This window comes from Ambystoma mexicanum, chromosome 4q (assembly GCF_040938575.1).
Source record: "Ambystoma mexicanum isolate Mex_15411 chromosome 4q, UKY_AmexF1_1, whole genome shotgun sequence".
Classification (NCBI taxonomy): domain Eukaryota; kingdom Metazoa; phylum Chordata; class Amphibia; order Caudata; family Ambystomatidae; genus Ambystoma; species Ambystoma mexicanum.
In genome coordinates this window covers 758,281,008-758,302,018 of record NC_090928.1, presented here as the reverse complement: position 1 = coordinate 758,302,018, position 21,011 = coordinate 758,281,008, and positions in this window count along the sequence as shown.

Here is a 21,011-nt window from a genome sequence, read left to right as displayed (position 1 = left end):
AGGCAGGACTACTATGATGGCCCCCATCATCGTCTCTGGGAGAATGTCCTCCGCAAGAACCCCGTTAAACACTCACCAAATACGGCGAGAGAGTGGACCGGTACTTCTTGTAAAATTTTACAGAAAAGCCATCCTCCCCCAGAGATGTGCCAGACTTCATCCCCTTAATCACCCGCTCCACCTCCTCCTCTGTTATCGGACCCTCCATCCCCTCTGCCACCTCCCTCCCATGAGCCGGAATCGGGATAGACTGAGCGGCCTCCCCTTCATATTCTGATTGGTACAGCTTTTCGTACTACTGTCTAAAGGTCTCTCCAATGCTGCCAGTGTTGTGTTTCAGACTCCCTGATTCATCGACGACAGCCTTAACCCTCCTACTTTTCTGTACCTCCCTCAATTTCCACACTAATATTTTATCGGCCCTGTCCCCCTTCTCGTAATATTTTTGTTTTAGCATCCGAAGGCTCTTCTCCGTTTTGGCCAGAAGGAGATCCTTCAACTGGAGCCTATGGGCCTCATTACACGTTGTGCGGTAAGGGATTAACGTTACCGTTAAGGGAATACCGGTATCGTTAAACACCCATGCCAATTACGACCCGGATTACCGCTATTAGCGGCACCACTAAGTACGGTGGCACTAATAGCGGCTAGTTCGCGGGCGCGCGACCCTTCATCCCGTAAATAGCGGCATGGTGCTAATAGCACACCATCACAAGCCATGCGGACATGCTAATAGCGGCATGGTAAAGCCCCAAAAACCCCTTACCGGCATGGCGCTAATACCGGCATAGCGAACCACCCGTTAAGAGAACTGAGCAGTGTTCCCACCTGCCACAGGTGGACACAATCAGCACAGGTGGAGGCAATGGAGACTGTGGCAGTACTAAAGGAGCACACCACACCCCTTCACACACCCCTTCCCACACCAAGATGGTTCCAATACTAGCAGCATTACATGGGCTGGAGGACATGATTGCAGTGCAGCAGCAACAACAACAGGCAGCACAGAGGAGACGCAGGAGGAGGAGGAGGAGGAGGAGGGCAAGACAGGCGCAGCAAGCACCACCAGGGCACCTAGTAATACGACAGAGGCAGCCACCAATCCCCAGAATCCGAGCCAGTCCATTTAACCTAGCCCCTGAGCAGATACACACCCTGTACCGTCTGGACCGGGATACCATCACCAGCATCGTGGACATGATACATGACGACATTGTGAGCCTCATAGACATCAGAACTGCCATCCCCCCTCTACTGAAGGTGGTGACTGTGCTCCACTTCCTGGCCACAGGCACCTACCAGCATACAGTGGGGCAGATGCATGGCATCTCACAACCAGTATTCTCACGCACGCTGAACCAGGTACTCGATGCCCTCCTGAAGCATGCACGTGAACACATATTCCTGCCACGGACTGCCCAGGAGATCACAAACACCAAAGTTGGCTTCTATTCACTGGCAGGCATTCCAAGTTGCATCAGGGCCGTCGACTGTACCCATGTGGAATTGGTGGTCCCACATCACAATGAAGTAGTCTACCGAAACAGAAAGCAATTCCACTCCATCAATGTCCAAATGGTATGTGACGCAAACAAGATAATCACACATTGTTGTGCCCGATTTCCCGGATCAACCCATGATTCTATGGTCCTGCGGAACTCAACCATACCACGCTACATGGAGCGACAAGCTGGACAACGTTCGTGGCTACTTGGTGAGTAGCAGGGCAAGCACATGTCAGTGTGATTGGGGGTGGGGGAGAGAGATACATACTCCAACTGGGTGTTGACTGTCATCCGTAGGACAAATGGACATACAGATGTACGCCAAAGTCCATCAGGGAAGGCCACTATGTACTTGAGAATAACCCACATGCAATTTGAAGCTGCACAACATTGAGAACAATCCAGGTTTCCAAATATTACACATCCATTCACATCCACATTGCACATCATGCCACACCACATAATGCACAAAATAGGCAACATGGCGTCAAGATAGTTATACAGAATTACCGCAGCACATCATCAATACAGCAATGTGCCCTTGAATGCATGCAAAGGGATCACCCCTAGCCATAGCATTGAACCACACACCTATAGCACCACTGAAGTGATGCTTCACAGCATGGCAACATCGATGTCGGAATGGCAGTACACTAGCAGTGTGGTACCAAATTTGCCTGGGCCCAGGGACACCTAAGACCTGGCCTCACCCAGGACATGTCAATTACTGTCGGAGGCATGAATCGGACATGTCCACTTGCAGGGTCGAGCTCTTCTTTGCACATTGCAGTCACACAGATTGTCTGCATGCATGCTGGTAATCGTGGATTTCAATCACAATGCAAAGTCGATTTGTGTGATATGTACAGGCCGCTCTTGAGGTGAACAGTAACAGGTCCCCATTCTTCCCCTCATACAAGTGATGCCGGCTATCCCCTGAAGAGGTGGCTCCTTACCCCTGTACGGAACCCACAGAACAGGCACAAAGAGGACTACAATCGTACCCGCATCGTGATTGAGCAGACATTTGGCCTTTTGAAGACACGGTTCAGGTGCATGAGCAGGTCGGGTGTGGCTCTCCTGTACGGCCATGAGAAGGTGGCCAAGATCACCATGGCATGTGCCATGCAGCACAATATGTGTATCAGACGGAATGTGCCACTGCCCCCTGACGTTGAAATGCAACCACCTGATGAGGATGATGATGGTGATGAGGACGGAGGTGATGGGGATGCTGGTTATGCAAGAGGCGATGCCCAGGAGGGACGCGATGTGTGACAGCATCTGATCAACCAAATATTCTGAGACACATGGTTTAACTCTGTAGGATGGATATGGGTATTAGTGCACTGGTGTCTATGGTGAAGCGCACAATGGACCCTGTCACCAATAAGGAACAAGTTACTTACCTGTAACTGTTGTTCTCCAGCATGGGTCTGGCATGGATTCACATGCTCATGAATATTCCCCGCCGTCAGTCTTGGAATCCTCAGTAAAGAAAAAATTCAGTATCAGTTTAGTTTCTGATCTGTCTTTCCTAGTAGTAACCAATCACTGATCTCTGGGTCATACTGCCCACAGCCAGTGACTGCCCTCTCCCTAAGCCCCGCCTCCAGCAGCCATCCTCAGATTTGGTAGCACGTTATGTGGCAGTATGACCAAGTGAAGAGCCGCAGAGGGGTAGGCGGGAGGGTTCGCATGTGAATCCATGCCAGACCCATGTTGGAGAACAACAGTTACAGGTAAGTAACTTGTTCCTTCTCCAGCATGGGGTCTGGCATGGATTCACATGCTCATGAATATAAGAATACATAGCAGTACACACATGCACAAGCACGGGAGGTGGCAAAAGGCTCAACATTAAGCAATACATAAACACAACATTAAGCAACTCTTACCTCCTCACCAGGCCCTTCAGGCGAACAGGTTGCGCAGCACTGCTTGGCCGACCCTGGACTCCTCCCTGGAATCCCGATCGACACAGTAGAATTTCGTGAAGGTGTGCGTCGACCTCCACGTAGCAGCCCTGCAGATGTCCAGCAGGGGCACACCAGACAAGAACACAGTGGTAGCAGCGATCGCTCTGGTCGAATGGGCTCTCGGACAGCCGGGCAGCGGTCGGTTTGCCAACCGGTGACAGTGCATGATACAGCTGGAGAGCCATCTGGACATGTAAGCCTTCGAGAGAGCCTTCCCATGATTCACAGGTCCAAAGTTCACAAAAAGCTGTGACGTCTTCTGAAAACTCTTTGTGCGGTCCACGTAGAACTTCAGCGCTCTAGCCACATCCAGCAAGTGCAAAGTCCTCTCGGCCCGCGACGAAGGCGACGGGAAGAAAACTGGTAACACCAAGGGCTCGTTGAGGTGGAAGTCCGACGGCACCTTGGGCATGAAGGAGGGATGCGTCCTGAGCACCACCCTTGTGTCGTGAAAAGTCAAGTATGGAGGCTTGCAAGATAGGGCCTGAATCTCTCCCACGCGCCGTGCGGAGGTCATGGCCACAAGAAAAGCTGTTTTCCACGATAGGAACTTCAACGGTGCCATATGCATAGGCTCGAAAGGGGTCCCCATGAGCCTAGTCAGCAACACATTGAGCTCCCACGCCGGGGCTGGGGCTTCACTGGCGGGAACGAGTGGAATAGTCCCTTCATAAATTCCTTCACCAGGCGATGAGACCACAAGGACACCCGTCCTGTTGTCCTGGTGTATCTGGAGATGGCAGTCCGATGTATCTTGATGGAGGCGTGAGCTAGTCCAGCCTTGGCCAACGACAGTAGGTACGGCAGTACTTGAGGGGCCGTAATCCGTAGAGGGTTAATCTTCTGTGCCCGGCACCAGACAGAGAACCTCTTCCATTTGTGTCCTTAACACTTGAGAGTTGAGGACGCCCTGGCCTTTGCAAGAACCTCTCTGCAGTCAGCCGGTATATCGTATCCCCCAAACTCTAGTGCTGCAGGAGCCAGGCCTGCAAGTTTAGCGACTTCGGGTCGTGATGAAGAATGGCGCCTCCTTCTCTGGAGAGAAGATCCACGTCCACGGGCAGTTTGACTGGTGGGGACGCCGATAAGTTCAGAAGGTCCGGGAACCAGATCTGTCTCGGCCACGCCGGTGCGACGAGGATCATCCTGCACCGGAACCTCTTGAGCTGGTTGACGAGCCGGAGTAGCAGTGGCAACGGTGGGAAAGCATAGAGGAACAGGTTGTCCCAGGGGAACGAGAAAGCATCGCCCATGCTCCTCGGTTGGGGAAACCTGCTGGCGAAGCTCTGGCACTTGGAGTTTGTCGCTGTCGCAAAGAGATCGACCTGGGGTCTGCCCCACCGCCTGAAGAGTTGATCCACTTGATCCTGGCGTAGCTCCCACTCGTGGCACAAGCGCACCTCCCTGCTGAGTGAGTCGGCGACGGTGTTCTTTATCCCTGCCAGATGAAAAGGTACCAGAAACATCTCCTGGTCGACGGCCCAGTGCCACAGATCCTGGGATTCCTTGGACAGGGCTGGGGATCTGGTTCCACCCCGCTTCCTGATGTAGAACATCGTGGTGGTGTTGTCGGTGAAGATCCTCACCACCTTGCCCTTGAGGGACGGAAGAAAGGACCTGAGGGCCCAAAACACTGCGGGGAGCTCCAGAATGTTGATATGAAGCTGTTTTTCCTCCGGGTGCCAAAGGCCTCTCGCATGGAGATTTCCGGTATGCGCTCCCCACCCTTCCTGGGAGGCATTCGTAGTCACCGTTACCTGGTAAGCTGGGGTCTGAAAGTCTGCGCCCGCCGTCAGATGAGTGCGGGTGCCCCACCACTGGATCACTCGTCGGAAGGTCTCGTTGAGCGGTATCCTGTCCTCGAAGCTGCCCGTCGCCTGGATCCAGCATGCGTCGAGGAACTCTTGCAGTGGACGCATTCGAAGTCTGCACAGGCATACCAGATAGATGCAGGAGGGCATCATCCCAAGAAGGGATTTGATGGATCTCACCCTGGCTACGTCCATGGCTAGCAGGCGTTGCACCTTGCCCAGGATGGCTTTCGTCCTTTCGTCGGACGGCGTGGCCAGCCGTGCCACTATGTCGAGCTTGGCTCCCAGAAACAGGGCAACCTGCGAAGGGACCAGGTGGGATTTGGGGAAGTTGATGGAGAACCCCAGGTCCGTGAGTAGCTGGACAGTCTTCGCTGTGTGTTCTACAGCGAGCTCCCTTGTCCTTGCTCGGATGAGCCAGTCGTCCAGGTAGAGATAGACGTGGATCCCTTGCAGGTGTAGCCACCCCGCCACCGGTGCTAGGCACTTGGTGAATACCCTGGGTGCCGACTTTAATCCGAACGGGAGGGCCTTGAACTGGTAGTGCCGTTCTTGGACCACGAACCTGAGGAACTTCCGGTGTCCTTTTAGAATGGGGATGTGGAATTAGGCATCCTCCAAGTCCAACGACGACAGGAAATCGTCCTCCTCCAGCTGTCCCAGCACGTGCTGGAGGGTGACCATCCGGAACTTCTGAGCCTTGATGTACTTGTTCAGTCGCCGCAGGTCCAGGATGGGACACCAAACTCCTGTCTTCTTCTTTATGAGAAAGTATCTTGAGTAGACCCCGGAGCCCCGAAGTCTCTTTGGGACGAGCTCGATGGCACCTTTCTTGAGCATCGCCCTTACCTCAAGCAGCAGCTGGGGTATGTGGTTTTCCTTCCTGGCCACGGGTGGCACGCGAGGTCACTTCTGTAGAAACTCGAGGGCGTGCCCCTGGGCCAGGGTATCCAGCACCCAACGGTCGGTGGAGATGGACTCCCACACGCTGACGAACTTCGCCAGCCGGCCTCCCACCGGGGTGCTTCGGTGGGGGCCAGACGCCACGGTCAGTTCAGTCCTGTTTCGAGGCCGCTTTGCCGCCTTGACCTCCCTGGCGACGATGGCGGGAACCTCCAGACTTGCCCCGTTCTCTATAGGCCTCCTGCGACGAGGAACGGGCTGCTTGACGATAGGTAGAGGAGCCGCTGCCGGAACCCTTGGAGGCCCCTTGCTTGCCTCCGGTGTTCCGAAAGGACTGCCGTCGTTGCTGGAGAACTCCCAGCGCCCGGGCTGTCTCCGTGTCCGTTTTGATGGCTTGCAGGGAATCATCGACTGTCTTCCCAAACAGGTTGTTCCCGTCGAAGGGCATGTCCAACACTCTGGCTTGTACGTCCTGGCAGAAATCCGTCGCCTTAAGCCGTCCGCGCCTTCTGAGGCAAACACTGTTGCCCAACTGGCGGAAACCGGTGTCAGCGATGTCCGTCGCCACCGTTATGGCATGGCCCGACACCACCTCGTCTTCTTGTAGGATTTCCAGGGCTTCTGCCCTCTTGTCGTCCGGCAGGAAGTCCAACAAGGGAGCGATTTTATACCAAAATTCCCTGTCGTAACGGGCAACGATAGCCAGGGCGTTGGCCGCCTTAATCGTCGTCGCCGCCGATGTGATGACTCGTCGTCCCATCGCGTCGAGCTTCTTTCCCTCGCCGTCCGTCGGTGAAGTCAATGTCGATGCCGATGCCACCCCTGCCTTCTTCCTGGCCGCCGCCGAGACGACTGAATCTGGGGTCGGCTGTGCTCTAAGGCATAGAGGGGCCGCGCCGGGGACCCGGTACTTCTTTTCGTATCGGTCCCTTTTTGCCGGCGTCATGGACGGGTTCTTGAGGAGGGAGAGCCGCTCGTCCCAGATGTCATCCAGTAGAGGTACTGCGAGGACTGTCTTCCTCTTGGTCTCTCGACGTTGATAGAGGAACCCCTCCTTCTTTTCTTCGGGGCAGAGCTGGAAAAGCTTGCATGCCCTGGAGATCATCGCATGGAAGGATCCAATCTCATCGGGCGGGGAAGCCCGGGGAGGAGGGGACGACGGGAGGTCCACCCCGCCGTCGCTGCACTCGTCGTCCGTGCCCTTCGTGGCCGTGCCCGTGTCATCCCCGCGGACCGTGGACGGGGAGGAGGGTTGAGCAGGCCTCGATGGCTGGAAGGGTGCAGGAGGATGTGTTCTTCTCCTCTTGGGTGGTGGACTTCCCGACGGCCCTGCCCCTGGCTCCTCCTTCGGGCCTGGCTCCGGCTCCTCCGTCGGGGTAAAGGCAATCTAGTCCTTATTTCAGAGCATAAGGATTGAATTGCCATCAAAATGGCCGCCGAGTTGTCCTGCGGCACTGGCATCCACCACTGGATCACTCGTCGGAAGGTCTCGTTGAGCGGTATCCTGTCCTCGAAGCTGCCCGTCGCCTGGATCCAGCATGCGTCGAGGAACTCTTGCAGTGGACGCATTCGAAGTCTGCACAGGCATACCAGATAGATGCAGGAGGGCATCATCCCAAGAAGGGATTTGATGGATCTCACCCTGGCTACGTCCATGGCTAGCAGGCGTTGCACCTTGCCCAGGATGGCTTTCGTCCTTTCGTCGGACGGCGAGGCCAGCCGTGCCACTATGTCGAGCTTGGCTCCCAGAAATAGGGCAACCTGCGAAGGGACCAGGTGGGATTTGGGGAAGTTGATGGAGAACCCCAGGTCCGTGAGTAGCTGGACGGTCTTCGCTGTGTGTTCTACAGCGAGCTCCCTTGTCTTTGCTCGGATGAGCCAGTCGTCCAGGTAGAGATAGACGTGGATCCCTTGCAGGTGTAGCCACCCCGCCACCGGTGCTAGGCACTTGGTGAATACCCTGGGTGCCGACTTTAATCCGAACGGGAGGGCCTTCAACTGGTAGTGCCGTCCTTGGACCACGAACCTGAGGAACTTCCGGTGTCCTTTTAGAATGGGGATGTGGAAGTAGGCATCCTCCAAGTCCAACGACGACAGGAAATCGTCCTCCTCCAGCTGTCCCAGCACGTGCTGGAGGGTGACCATCCGGAACTTCTGAGCCTTGATGTACTTGTTCAGTCGCCGCAGGTCCAGGATGGGACACCAAACTCCTGTCTTCTTCTTTATGAGAAAGTATCTTGAGTAGACCCCGGAGCCCCGAAGTCTCTTTGGGACGAGCTCGATGGCACCTTTCTTGAGCATCGCCCTTACCTCAAGCAGCAGCTGGGGTACGTGGTTTTCCTTCCTGGCCACGGGTGGCACGCGAGGTCACTTCTGTAGAAACTCGAGGGCGTGCCCCTGGGCCAGGGTATCCAGCACCCAACGGTCGGTGGAGATGGACTCCCACACGCTGATGAACTTCGCCAGCCGGCCTCCCACCGGGGTGCTTCGGTGGGGGCCAGACGCCACGGTCAGTTCAGTCCTGTTTCGAGGCCGCTTTGCCGCCTTGACCTCCCTGGCGACGATGGCGGGAACCTCCAGACTTGCCCCGTTCTCTATAGGCCTCCTGCGACGAGGAACGGGCTGCTTGAAGATAGGTAGAGGAGCCGCTGCCGGAACCCTTGGAGGCCCCTTGCTTGCCTCTGGTGTTCCGAAAGGACGGCCGTCGTTGCTGGAGAACTCCCAGCGCCCGGGCTGTCTCCGTGTCCGTTTTGATGGCTTGCAGGGAATCATCGACTGTCTTCCCAAACAGGTTGTTCCCGTCGAAGGGCATGTCCAACACTCTGGCTTGTACGTCCTGGCAGAAATCCGTCGCCTTAAGCCATCCGCGCCTTCTGAGGCAAACACTGTTGCCCAACTGGCGGAAACCGGTGTCAGCGATGTCCGTCGCCACCGTTATGGCATGGCCCGACACCACCTCGTCTTCTTGTAGGATTTCCATGGCTTCTGCCCTCTTGTCGTCCGGCAGGAAGTCCAACAAGGGAGCGATTTTATACCAAAGTTCCCTGTCGTAACGTGCAACGATAGCCAGGGCGTTGGCCGCCTTAATCGTCGTCGCCGCAGATGTGATGACTCGTCGTCCCATCGCGTCGAGCTTCTTTCCCTCGCCGTCCGGCGGTGAAGTCAATGTCGATGCCGATGCCACCCCTGCCTTCTTCCTGGCCGCCGCCGAGACGACTGAATCTGGGGTCGGCTGTGCTCTAAGGCATAGAGGGGCCGCGCCGGGGACCCGGTACTTCTTTTCGTATCGGTCCCTTTTTGCCGGCGTCATGGACGGGTTCTTGAGGAGGGAGAGCCGCTCGTCCCAGATGTCATCCAGTAGAGGTACTGCGAGGACTGTCTTCCTCTTGGTCTCTCGACGTTGATAGAGGAACCCCTCATTCTTTTCTTCGGGGCAGAGCTGGAAAAGCTTGCATGCCCTGGAGATCATCGCATGGAAGGATCCAATCTCATCGGGCGGGGAAGCCCGGGGAGGGGGGGACGACGGGAGGTCCACCCCGCCGTCGCTGCACTCGTCGTCCGTGCCCTTCGTGGCCGTGTCCGTGCCCGTGTCATCCCCGCGGACCGTGGACGGGGAGGAGGGTTGAGCAGGCCTCGATGGCTGGAAGGGTGCAGGAGGATGTGTTCTTCTCCTCTTGGGTGGTGGACTTCCCGACGGCCCTGCCCCTGGCTCCTCCTTCGGGCCTGGCTCCGGCTCCTCCGTCGGGGTAAAGGCAATCTAGTCCTTATTTCAGAGCATAAGGATTGAATTGCCATCAAAAGGGCTGCCGAGTTGTCCTGCGGCACTGGCTGCGACGGGTGCGACGGTTGGTCAGGGGTCCCGTCGGCGCCGCTGTCGCTTCCGTCATCCACCTCGTCGGGATGCCTCTCGACGGGCTGGTCCTCCTCCATGCCCGCGTCGTGGCTCTCAGGGTCTTCGACAAGTTCCTCCTCGGAGGTTGTGTCTGAATCCACGACGGCCAATGCCCCCCCCTCTTTCTCCGCCAGGGGCTTCGTGGGGGTTCTTTCGATGGGCTTGAAAGATGCCTCCCTCCGAGGTGACAGGGAGACTCTGGGCCCAGAGGCCGCTACCACAGGTGTAACCTCCGCAGGCTGGGTTGACGCGACCTCCTCGATAGAGGCCTTGGCTGGGTGAATCAAGGCCTTAGTCACCGACTGCATGCTCTTGGCCTTCACCTTGGGGGAGGGCTCCCCGCCTCACTCCCCCTCAGCCGAAATTTTTGAGGTCGACCGGGGCCTCTCCAGAAGCTTGGCCGGGTTCTCGGATTTCCTCTTACCCGAGCCAGAGCGTTGGCTCGTGGTCGATGGCGCCGGGGAGGATGCGCCCTGCCTGGCAGCCGAGGAGCCTGACCGTTCGGCGCTCCCGGTGCCCGCGGACTCGCTGTGCTTAGCCTTCTGTTGGGCCCCCGTCGCCAGGGCACCCTCACAGGACTTAGAAGACCGCTCGGATTTCTTCTTTTTCTTCTCACCTGATGGGCTCTTTCCCTCCAGCCAGTTAGCGAGACGAAGATGGCGGTCCCTCATGGTCCGCTCTGACATTTTCCCGCAAAACGCACAGTCCTCCTCCACGTGTGTTTTGTCCTTGTGAAGACAGTAGAGGCATAAGGAATGCTCGTCTTCCTTGAACACGTTCTGCAGCTGGCATCCAGGGCAGGCCCTGAACAGCTTCCCAGGCGTCAAGCTCCCTTTCTCCTGGGCCATGTCCGGGGTAGGCCTCAGAAACTTCTGGAATCCTCCAAAAGCGTCGTTTGACAAAATCTTCACCCTTGAGGGGCGTAGAAACTTCTGAAACGGGTCCCCGTTGATCGGATGTAAAGACGGTGGAGCTTGAGGCTCAATTTAACAGAAAAATGAGAAATTCTCCTTGAGAAAACGCGAAAACGCAGCAAAAGCTCGAGAGCTATAGCACGAGGACTCCCAACACTTGAACGTGCAGTAAAAATCTGAGGATGGCTGCCGGAGGCGGGGCTTAGGGAGAGGGCAGTCATAGGCTGTGGGCAGTATGACCCAAAGATCAGTGATTGGTTACTACTAGGAAAGACAGATCAGAAACGAAACTGATACTGATTTTTTGCTGTAGCGAGGATTCCCAGCCTGACGACGGAGAATATTCATGCCAGACCCCATGCTGCAGAAAGTACACATACACAATGACGAAGACCCAGCCTGTGTTTCAACTAGTCACCAGTGTATTAAGGTATAATGAGATGAAAAAGTGCAAGTCCCCAACTATCCCACCACCCTTTCATCCACCCCGTCCCCCACAACACTCCCGAAACACCCTTTCCCCCCTCCCCCCACAACACTCCCGAAACACTCTTTCCCCCCTCCCCCCACAACACTCCCGAAACACCCTTTCCCCCCTCCCCCCACAACACTCCGAAACACCCTTTCCCCCCTCCCCTCACAACAACCCCATGTGTGGTTTGCACAATGTTGGTGTCCTGTTGCACACGTGCCAGCTAGACCCTGCTGTCCCTATTTTCCATTGCCACCACCACCATTAGGAGGTTGGGATGATGTGCGCCTCGTGGTGCGCATGGAGCGGCGGAGGGGGCTTGTCTGCCTTGAACTCGCAGATGATGAGGTGGCTGTCTGTCCCTGTGGTGGTGGTGGGAACTGGCGGTCCATCGCGTCGCGTCCGCTATGCGCGCGAGGACCTGCCTCAGTTGGCCAATCTCCACGCACAGCCTGTTGGTACAGGCTTTCATCGCCTCCCTCGAGTGCCTAACAGTCTCCGTGATCTCCCCCATGAGACGGGTAGCCTTTTCCACATGCTGCCCAACCAGCACTGTAATGTCCTCCTGGCGCTGCCTGATGGTGGCCAGGTCATGGCCACTGTGGCCAGCTCGTGGTGTGGCTGCTGCGCCTTCCTCTACGTCCCAGACATCAGGTGAGGCCACCGGTGGGCTCCAGCACCCTCCCGTGTTCTCCTCGCCAGACTGGCCATGGACACTGGATCCTGGTGTTGGCTGTGGAGTTGCTTCTGGGCTTCCTGGGGGAGGTGGGGGTACATTTGCATGGTGAACTCTATAGGGTCCTCCACATCTGACAGCGGCGCTGTGGCTGCTGCCTCACCAGTGGAACTTGTGGCAGCGGAGGGTGGGCCCTCCGTGGGTGTAACCTGTGGTGGGGGGTTCACATCAGTGGGTGTGGCAATTGTTGCTGGTGTAGACTGCGGTATTGGTGCAGTGGCGCTCTTGCGGTGTTTGACCCTCTGCAGGGGCTCACTCCTCCCTGTGCCCCTTGATATGGTGGGGGTGTCCCCTGTCCCCTTTGCCCTGGGTTTTTTCTTGGGAGGTGGAGCCTGAGTCGCAGTGGCAGGTTCTTCGCTGTCTGTATGTGAGCCTGTGGGGGACAAAGAGGGGGATGGCATTGGTGATGGTTCAATGTGCTTCATGCAGATTCAGTTCATCATGCTGTTCTGTGCATTGGAACTTCATTGGTGGGGATTCAGGTGATGGGGCTGTTGAGTGGGTCATCCATGCATGGGTCTGTGTGGCACTTGTCTGTGGTGATGCGTGCATGTGTGTGTGTTGGGGTGTGACACTCACATGGGCAGGGTTGTGTGCATGTATGATTGTGGCCGCATCCATGAGGTGAATCTGGGCTCACATTTGGGGGGTGCCTCAACATTCACAGAGCATTGTTTCATGTGTACACTCACCTCCATCGGATGTAGTGGCCACGCCATGCTCCATGCTCCCGACTCCCTCGATTGATTCGACGCCAATCGTGCTGGCGCAGGTCTCCTCCCACTCCTTCAATTTAATTGCGAATCAGCGCCACCTCCATGGCCAGCTTGCGGTTCGCAGACAGTATGCTGCGGACCCGGAGGCGGAGATCGTCCCACCGCTTCCTGCACTCCCTGACGGTGCGGGTGGTGGTGCCCACCGCACTCACTTTCAGGGCGACCTCTGCCCAGATGGCCTTTTTCTGGATCAGGGTCTCCCGCCGCATGTCGTTGGCAAATACCACATCAGAGTTAGCTGCTAGGGTCTCTGTCAGCATTATGAGTTCCTCGTTCGTAAACTTCTCTTTACGCTGGCGGTCGGTGGTTTTTTTTATGGCCTTTGGCATGGTGAGGGGCTCATTGTGGCTTTAGGATGGAACAGTTGTCCAAACAGGTCCAGGGGGCAGAGGATGGCAATGGATTGTGTTTTTAAAGATGGCCGCCATGCTCTTTCCCGTTCCTGTGCGATGACGCTATTTCCGGTTCCGCTATTTAACAGTGACCGCTAATAGCGGTGACCGCTATTTGCGTGCAGCAGGAGGTCGGAAGTGCTATCAGTGCTTTCGTCGGTGCCGCAAAGGTTTTTTTTGGGGTCTTTAACGGCATGGCGGTAGGGTCATAACCGGCATGGCGCTATGCTCGTGTCCAGGTACTAGTAATGGTACGCAATTAGTGGCCTCTTGCCAAGGCGGACACGTTAATAGCGCCATGCTGGTAAATGATGTTTTTTACCGCGTACCGTGTAATGAGGCTCTATATCTCTCCAAAGCCGAGACCCAGTCAGACGCTAGAGGCCACCGAGGGGACCTCCCCCCGTTTGCAATTGGGCTACTTTTTCTCTTAAGATCTCCTGGGATGCCCCCTCTCTTTTCTTTTGGGCTGCTATTCCAATGAGGGAACCCCTGATGGTCGCCTTAAATGCGTCTCATAGAATATGTGTGCTTACTTCCCCATTGTCCTTTAGGTCAAAGAACTAAAACTGTTTGCGCAACAACCTGATCTTTTAACAGGGAGTTGTTACACTTCCAGCGGCCCCTCCTGTTATAATTCCATTCCCCCTTTACAGACACCCAGACCAGGTCATGGTCCGACCATGGGACAGGCTCCACTTAAGGAGCGAAGTGATGCATCAAGGAGGATGTAATAGATCCTTGAAAAGGAATTGTGCAATTTGGAATAATAAGTGTATGGGGAGATACTGGTCCCCGGATTCACAAGTGAGTCCTCCAAACCAGAATCTTTGTACCGTGTGATCCTCGGACACCCGGGTGGATCGGGGCCCCAGCCTCCTCCTATCAGCCACGGGATCTAGAACCATGTTAAAGCCCCCACCCCACTATCACAGTGCATTGCACAAATGATTGGAGTTTCACCTTCACCTCTTCCCAGAATTGTACCTAGTTTACGTTAGGAACATACACCGCCACCAGCGTCAATGGGGCCCCTTGAAGAGTACCCCTCACCATCAAGTACCGCCCCTCCGGGTCCACCAACTTTGCAGCTATATTAAAGCCCACTCCCATAACCACTAGGATAGCCATGCCTCTTTTCTTAGACTTACAAGATGCACTTATGACCTCCCCGATGGGTCCCCCTCTCCACTTGTCCAGTGCGTCTCTTGCAAAAGAGGAGGTCCAGTTTCGCCCTACGGAATTCTCTCATTAAAAAAGATCTTTTAGTGGGGTTGTTCAGACCCCTTATGTTTAGAGAGCCCACCTCCAGCGACCTTGGGTAATCAACCATTATCTAAACCCACACTCCTCCCGGCCAATGTCCTCAGAGTTCAACCTTACCATTGCTTTCGAGTTCTTCACCAAAGCCCCCCCCCTCCATCCGCTCCCTCCACCAAATATGGAAAAAAACATTCTCCCAAAGTGGCCTCCCTTTGTGGCCTCAATTTATCCATCCACACTTCCCCGGCACCACCCCACTAAATAACCAACAAATCCCCATAATCCCCTCCCCCCTTCCCCTGCGCCCAGCCAGATAGTTCCACCAGTACTGGTATGTGGCCGGACCACCAGCATGCCCACCAATCGCTAGGCAGCTTCAAAATTATAAACTTATCATTGAGCCCCTTCCCCCCAGCCAGCAGAACCACCTTTTCATCATACCAGTTGATCATAGGGACCAAGGCCTGTAAAACCTTTCCTCGCAACCTCCTACCCCGCCCCCATAAGAGCCGGAGTATATTTGACCTCATCCTTCGGGGCTATTCCGCCCTCGATCCCTTGGTGGGGAGGGTGTGTTCAGCTTCTTGTATTTCCTGGGGCCCGACACCTTTTTTCTGCTTTTCACTCCCTCCAGCCCTCCTGCCCCCTCCACTGCCACCCCCATGGGTTCCCTCTGAGCGTTCGGGTCCTCCACATGATCTTGGATTGCTCCTCTTATGTCACCTTCCGTTACCAGGATTACTTTCTGTCCCATATATTCATAGGCCAAGGAGAAGGGGTAGCCCCATCTATAGTGTACACCCTTTTCCCTCAAGAACTGGGTCAGGGGGCGGCACAATCTCCGTCTGGCCAATGTGTACGCTGAGAGGTCTTGGAAGATTGTTATTTTTGAATCGTTGTATGTGATCTTTCTGGCTTTCCTGGCTTCATCGAGCACCTTTACGTTTTCGGTATAGTAGTAGAAGCGCACCAGGAAGCATCGGGACCCCCGCGCTCTGCCCCCAGCCCTGTGCGCTCTGTCGATCGTAGGTTCTGTGGTAAATTCATTCCTGAAGAGGAGATTTATTATGTCTCTCACCACTCGACATATGTCCCTTTCCGTTTCCCCTTCCGCTTCTGGAACAACAAAAAAACGTAAATTGCTCCTCCTTTCCCTGTTCTCGAAATCGTCCAACTGTCTGGATCTCTCCCCGTCTTTCTTTTTCAGCGCCGCCAACCTCACTTCGATTTGACCTTCCAGAGCTGTAGTTGATGATTGATTGGTCTCGAGCTGGAGAAGTCTGTCCTCAACCTTATCAACTCTCTGGTCCATTTTTTCCAGCTTCTGGGTGATTTCTGATCTCATGTCCCTTATTTCTTGGAGGGCGGAGGCAAAGCCCTTTTCCATTGCTGAGGGCTCCATCGGAGAACCACCCTGCTGAGCCAATCCCTCCTTGCATATCAGATTTTTCAGGGTGCTACCAGCCTTCTGAAAGCGGTATCCCTGAAGAGTGTCCTTCCAATTCATGAAGCTTTATGATGGGGAGTCGATCCCAGTCCAGGTGGCCCCGAGCAGACACCTCTGGGGGAAGGGATCGTGGGCTGTTTGTATTGCGTGGCCTCCGAGGTCCAGAGATGCGGTGCCCTCTCCCTGCTGCCCCTTCTACCACCACGTCCCTTTAATAGCGCCTGGGGCGGCGCCAAGACTCCTCCTTACCCACAGATCCAGGGTCTCCTCCCAGCGGTCCCCCGTTGACCCCCAAGTCCAACACTCTGGGGTATCTTGCTGGACCACTTCGTTGACTTTCTGCCGGATTCCGCCTGGCAATTTGGCGCTGAATGTTGAAGGGAGCGGACGTTATGCTCCCGGGAGGGAGGGGGTTTGGGCCCGCGGCAATCAATATGCAGTGGCCTCAGTTACTGGTGGTCTAGTCAAGAGACTTCAGTAATGCCTTGTCTGCAGGGGGGGGGTGGCATGGGCTCACCTCTCTCCTCAACCACCCAGTCTTTTCTCAAAGCACGGAGGGGATCTTTCTCTAGGCGCTCCCCCTTCTCCTTTCTCAGGTCCCCTGGGTGCGTATGGCTGTGGGGGCCTCTTTGAGCTGATAAAATCTGGGGGGTCCAATGCCTGGTGGCCACCCTGACCACCCCCTTGGGGCTGCTTCTTTGCCTGCAGTGGAAGCCACCACTATTGGACGTTTCTCCTTGCCTGAGCTGCACCAGCCCTTGTTTTCACCATCTCAGAGGGCCCCCTTGACACCTCATCAGAAGATCCCCACTCTGCTCACCTCAGCCTTTCAGTCCAGTCAATCTCTCACGCCGTGCTGGGTGGGGGAGGGGAGCAGGCCAGCCCCGGTGCTCCCCGCTGCCTCCCTCGCCGCCTTGGAGGGCCTGTCCGCCCTTTCTGCCCCTGGTTGCTGTTCCCTCTGCTGGGTATGGGTGGGGGTCCACCCCGGCCCTGCCTGTGTTGCCCCAGCGGCATACACACCAGGCCCTCCCATCCGCCTCAGTGTGCTGATCACTGGGCACTCTGTCCACGGGCCACACTGGCGTCCTCTCTGCTGGGGGCGGGGGGGGAAGGGGCACGAAGATGCCGAGCGCCGCAGGGACGCCCCTCGAGCCCCCCGCCACCCCTCCACTCAATTACCTCACCGTCCGCGGGCTCCCTCCTGCCGTCCACCGACCACAGCCCCCGCCTTCCAGGTCGTGTCTCCCAGACGCAAACTCCTCTGCAGGCGGACCTGCCCGGGAGCACCTCCATCTTTGGCAATTCAGGGACACCAAGGATCAGGATGTCGCCCGGGGGGTGCCCCAGGGTTTTGCCTCCACTATCGTTCACTTCCCGCTCCTGGGGGGGCACTTCAAGAGGGGGCTCAAGTCCCTTAATGCCCTAGCAGAGCGGGAGCAATACGCTCAGGCTCTCATTGCCTGTGCGCCCCCTGGCGGACTCCTATTTTTATTTTTTGGCAGTATTTGCCTATTTTTAGGGAGTAAAAGTGGCTGATACACCCCTTATCTGTAGATCTGGGAAAGGGAGAATGCCTCTGAGGAGGTGCAGCTGGAAGTGGGCCTTCTTGGCAAGGTCCGTGATGTGAGAAGAGAAAGAGAGAGAGAAGTCGAAGATGACACCAATGTTTTTGCCTCACAAGAGGGTGAGGTGAGGGGACCCATGGAGGGTAACCAGAGAGTAGGAGGGAAGGAGGGAACTGGGCTCCAATGAGAAGAATTAAGTGTCATTGTACAGACTGCATATCCCCTCAGCCACCATTCATTGAGGCAAATGTATTCCATGTATGGACAAAGTGAAGCTACAATCACCCCCTTCAGAAGAACATTCTCCAATAAGGATTCTATTTAAAAATGTTGCCATGTTGGCTTATTATGTGATTTTATAATTTCCATTCAATAATTTACTCATAAAGGATTCCAGTTATGTGCAAATAACATGTGAGACATGGATCAACTTACTTGTAATGCACATAGACATTTTAATGACTGCCTTTGAGATACGAAAATATGTACCGACGGGGAAGTTTGACACAATAGGGGGAGAGCAATTCCAAGCAGGTTTTTGAGTTAGAGGCAGTAAATTATAGCCATATATGGAAAACAAAATAATGTATTGGTCAGATGCTTTGAAATATGTTCAGGGCTGACACAACACAAATATCTTGCTATTGGCAGGTTATGAGCACATTTCATTGCTTGAGATAAGCCTCCAGTAATTATAGATTCAAGTAAATGAACATAGCACATTTTAGGTCCACATGAATGCAAATCAAGAACAGATCTTTTCTGCCATTGGTTCATCATTGTAAAAACAGATGTGCACACTTTAGGACCGTTTAGTAAACACTGACGCATTAGCACTTCTTTCAAAATGGACGCTGCAGCAAACATAGTGCTTTAGTTGGTTTCATTGTATCATCCTAAATAACAGTGGTACCCACTGACAACTGACTGACATGTCACACTAGATGACAGTAGACACTTAAAAAAGGCTAATGAGATGTTCCAATGTATACTTGTATTCCTGCACCTTGGCAGTGTGCACTGTTCATACGTAACAGGAATTCGGACACACAAGCTTTCAGGAGGGATTACACACTGAGTCATTGACTAACGACTCTTCGCTTCACTGCATTAGTGAGATCTTTTTCACCACGACTTCAAAACGAAATAATATGTTTTATACATATTATTTCAGAAACACTGAGGGTCCCTCCACCAAACCGTGATTAGAGTGGAAGCTATGCTTTATTCAGACCTTTAAATCTTATGACAGCCAAACTGCAAATGTTGCACATTATCAATAATGGCTAATTACTTACTGGTGATCTTCATTACACAAAGTCCTAGTCTTTGCTGGCACAGTGCTTACTATTTGAGGCAACTTCTCCTGAAACAGACTCCTGATTCCACCCTCTACAAAGGTTATCGGTAAGTAATCGGGCCATTACCCTCTTGTCTGTCTTCCTTGTCACAGTTTTTACTAAGTATGGGGATAGCAATATCCCCATAGTAAAAAAGAATGTCTGCAGTAAAGTCAGTTACACATATTGTGACTCTTAATATAACTGTTTAATGTGATACATTGCTGAAAACACAGCTGACTCAAAACATGTGCATGGTAACCCTCCCAAACTCAGTTTGTAATGCCTTATGAAAGTATAAGAGACCATGCCGATTTCTGCCCAGGTGGTGGTCATCCTTGAGTAGATCTGTCGTGGTTGGTGGCGGGAAGAGGTAACTCTGCAGGTTCCATGTCATTTCATTGCGGGATGTTTTTCGCTGAGTTTTTTACGGCAATTTTTTTAACGAAAAAACCAACTGAATTATTTTCTCCAATCCCAACCCCAATAATTTGTTTATCTATTCCCAAACACCCACACCCCATATATATAATTTTCTAACCCCCCCTAAAAAATTAGATGGGTTCTTTTGTTAAAAAATTCACTGTAAAAAAAACCCTGCAAAAAAACATCCGGCAATGAAAGGATGTTGTACCACTCTGCGAGCCTGTAGGTGGTTTAGACTTCTAGTTTGATCCAACTGGTAGATCCCTGCTTGGCCTTGCCAAACGTTACCAACCAAAAATGACACTGCAAAAACAGCTCTGTACCGTGAGGGTAAGTAGACTGTCCCCATTCTCTTGGAGTAGGACCAGCAAGAGTACCTCCTGTTTCCTATGAAAGAAGGATGACTTTAGGATGGAAGGAGGAGCTAAAGTGAGGCTGCAGGACCAGGCTGCTGATGAAGGCTTTGCTCTCCCCTACCAAGCTAGCCAACGCAAAAGGAATTACCGAAGTTGTGTTGAATAGTGTTAATGATGCAGTCTGCAGTGCCATCTAGTAGAAGAAAGAGGTAGCTTTTTAAAATTAATAAATACAGTGAAAACTTTGCATAAACGGTACACAGTGGAAAATGAAATGTTCAGTATTTGCTATAATTATATGCGTAAAAAGGCACAATATGCACCTTATCTGGAGGGATGCACATGTGTCTTGTGGGTGTATTCTGTTTTTAGGGTTTTTCGGTTTTCAAGGTCAAGCTTGCACAGTAGGGAAATGTAAATAGGCTGGACCAGAATATCAAGAATAGTTAGTATAATTTAGCTTTATTTTAAAAGAAAGCAAATATTAGGTAACTGCTGTGGCGTGTGCCTTATTAAATCTTTATGAATGGGTGGAAATTGTCTGTGTGTGCTGCTAAAGTTCTTCTGAGTGACACGCAGAAGGTAGCTGGGCAAGCGCACAGAGGGAACATTGCCTGTGAGCATTGCTGCTATTGGCTTAAAAGGCAAATATATGTGATTTTCTTCAACGGGGAGCCAGAAGAAAGCTCAGTAAGGCTCTTGTATATTTATTTCTAGGCTGTGGTGAGCAAGGGTGGGCAAAACTATAAGCTCTATTATGTGCTGTGTAATTTCACTTCCTATGTCATGGTTACAAGCAGGACTCGATTTTACTCCATACTTGGAATCAAAAAAAATGTCAGGGACTAAGAAAGTCATTGGCATTGCCAGTAGGGATATTTCATGCACATTCAAATATGTTCTTTCCCCTTAAAATTCCTCTTGAGATCGGGAAGTAATATTATTTTAGTTCCTACCAATGCCACTGCTCTGCTGGTCACTGATTCAAAAAGATATCAGTGGAACTTTGTGGGTAGAAGAAGGGAGTAGATTCCTATATGTTCACGGTTTCCTGTTTTTATTGGGCACCTTGCCCTGTTTTTAGGGAGTAACATGAATGGTGTATATGCCTCTTAGCTGTAAGGCTGGTTTTGAGTAAATATTGTCACAACTCACAGAACAACACAATGCGTATAGTAAGCAGAGGCCCAGGAATTCTGATCATCATATTATGTAGTGCAGTTATTCTAATGCA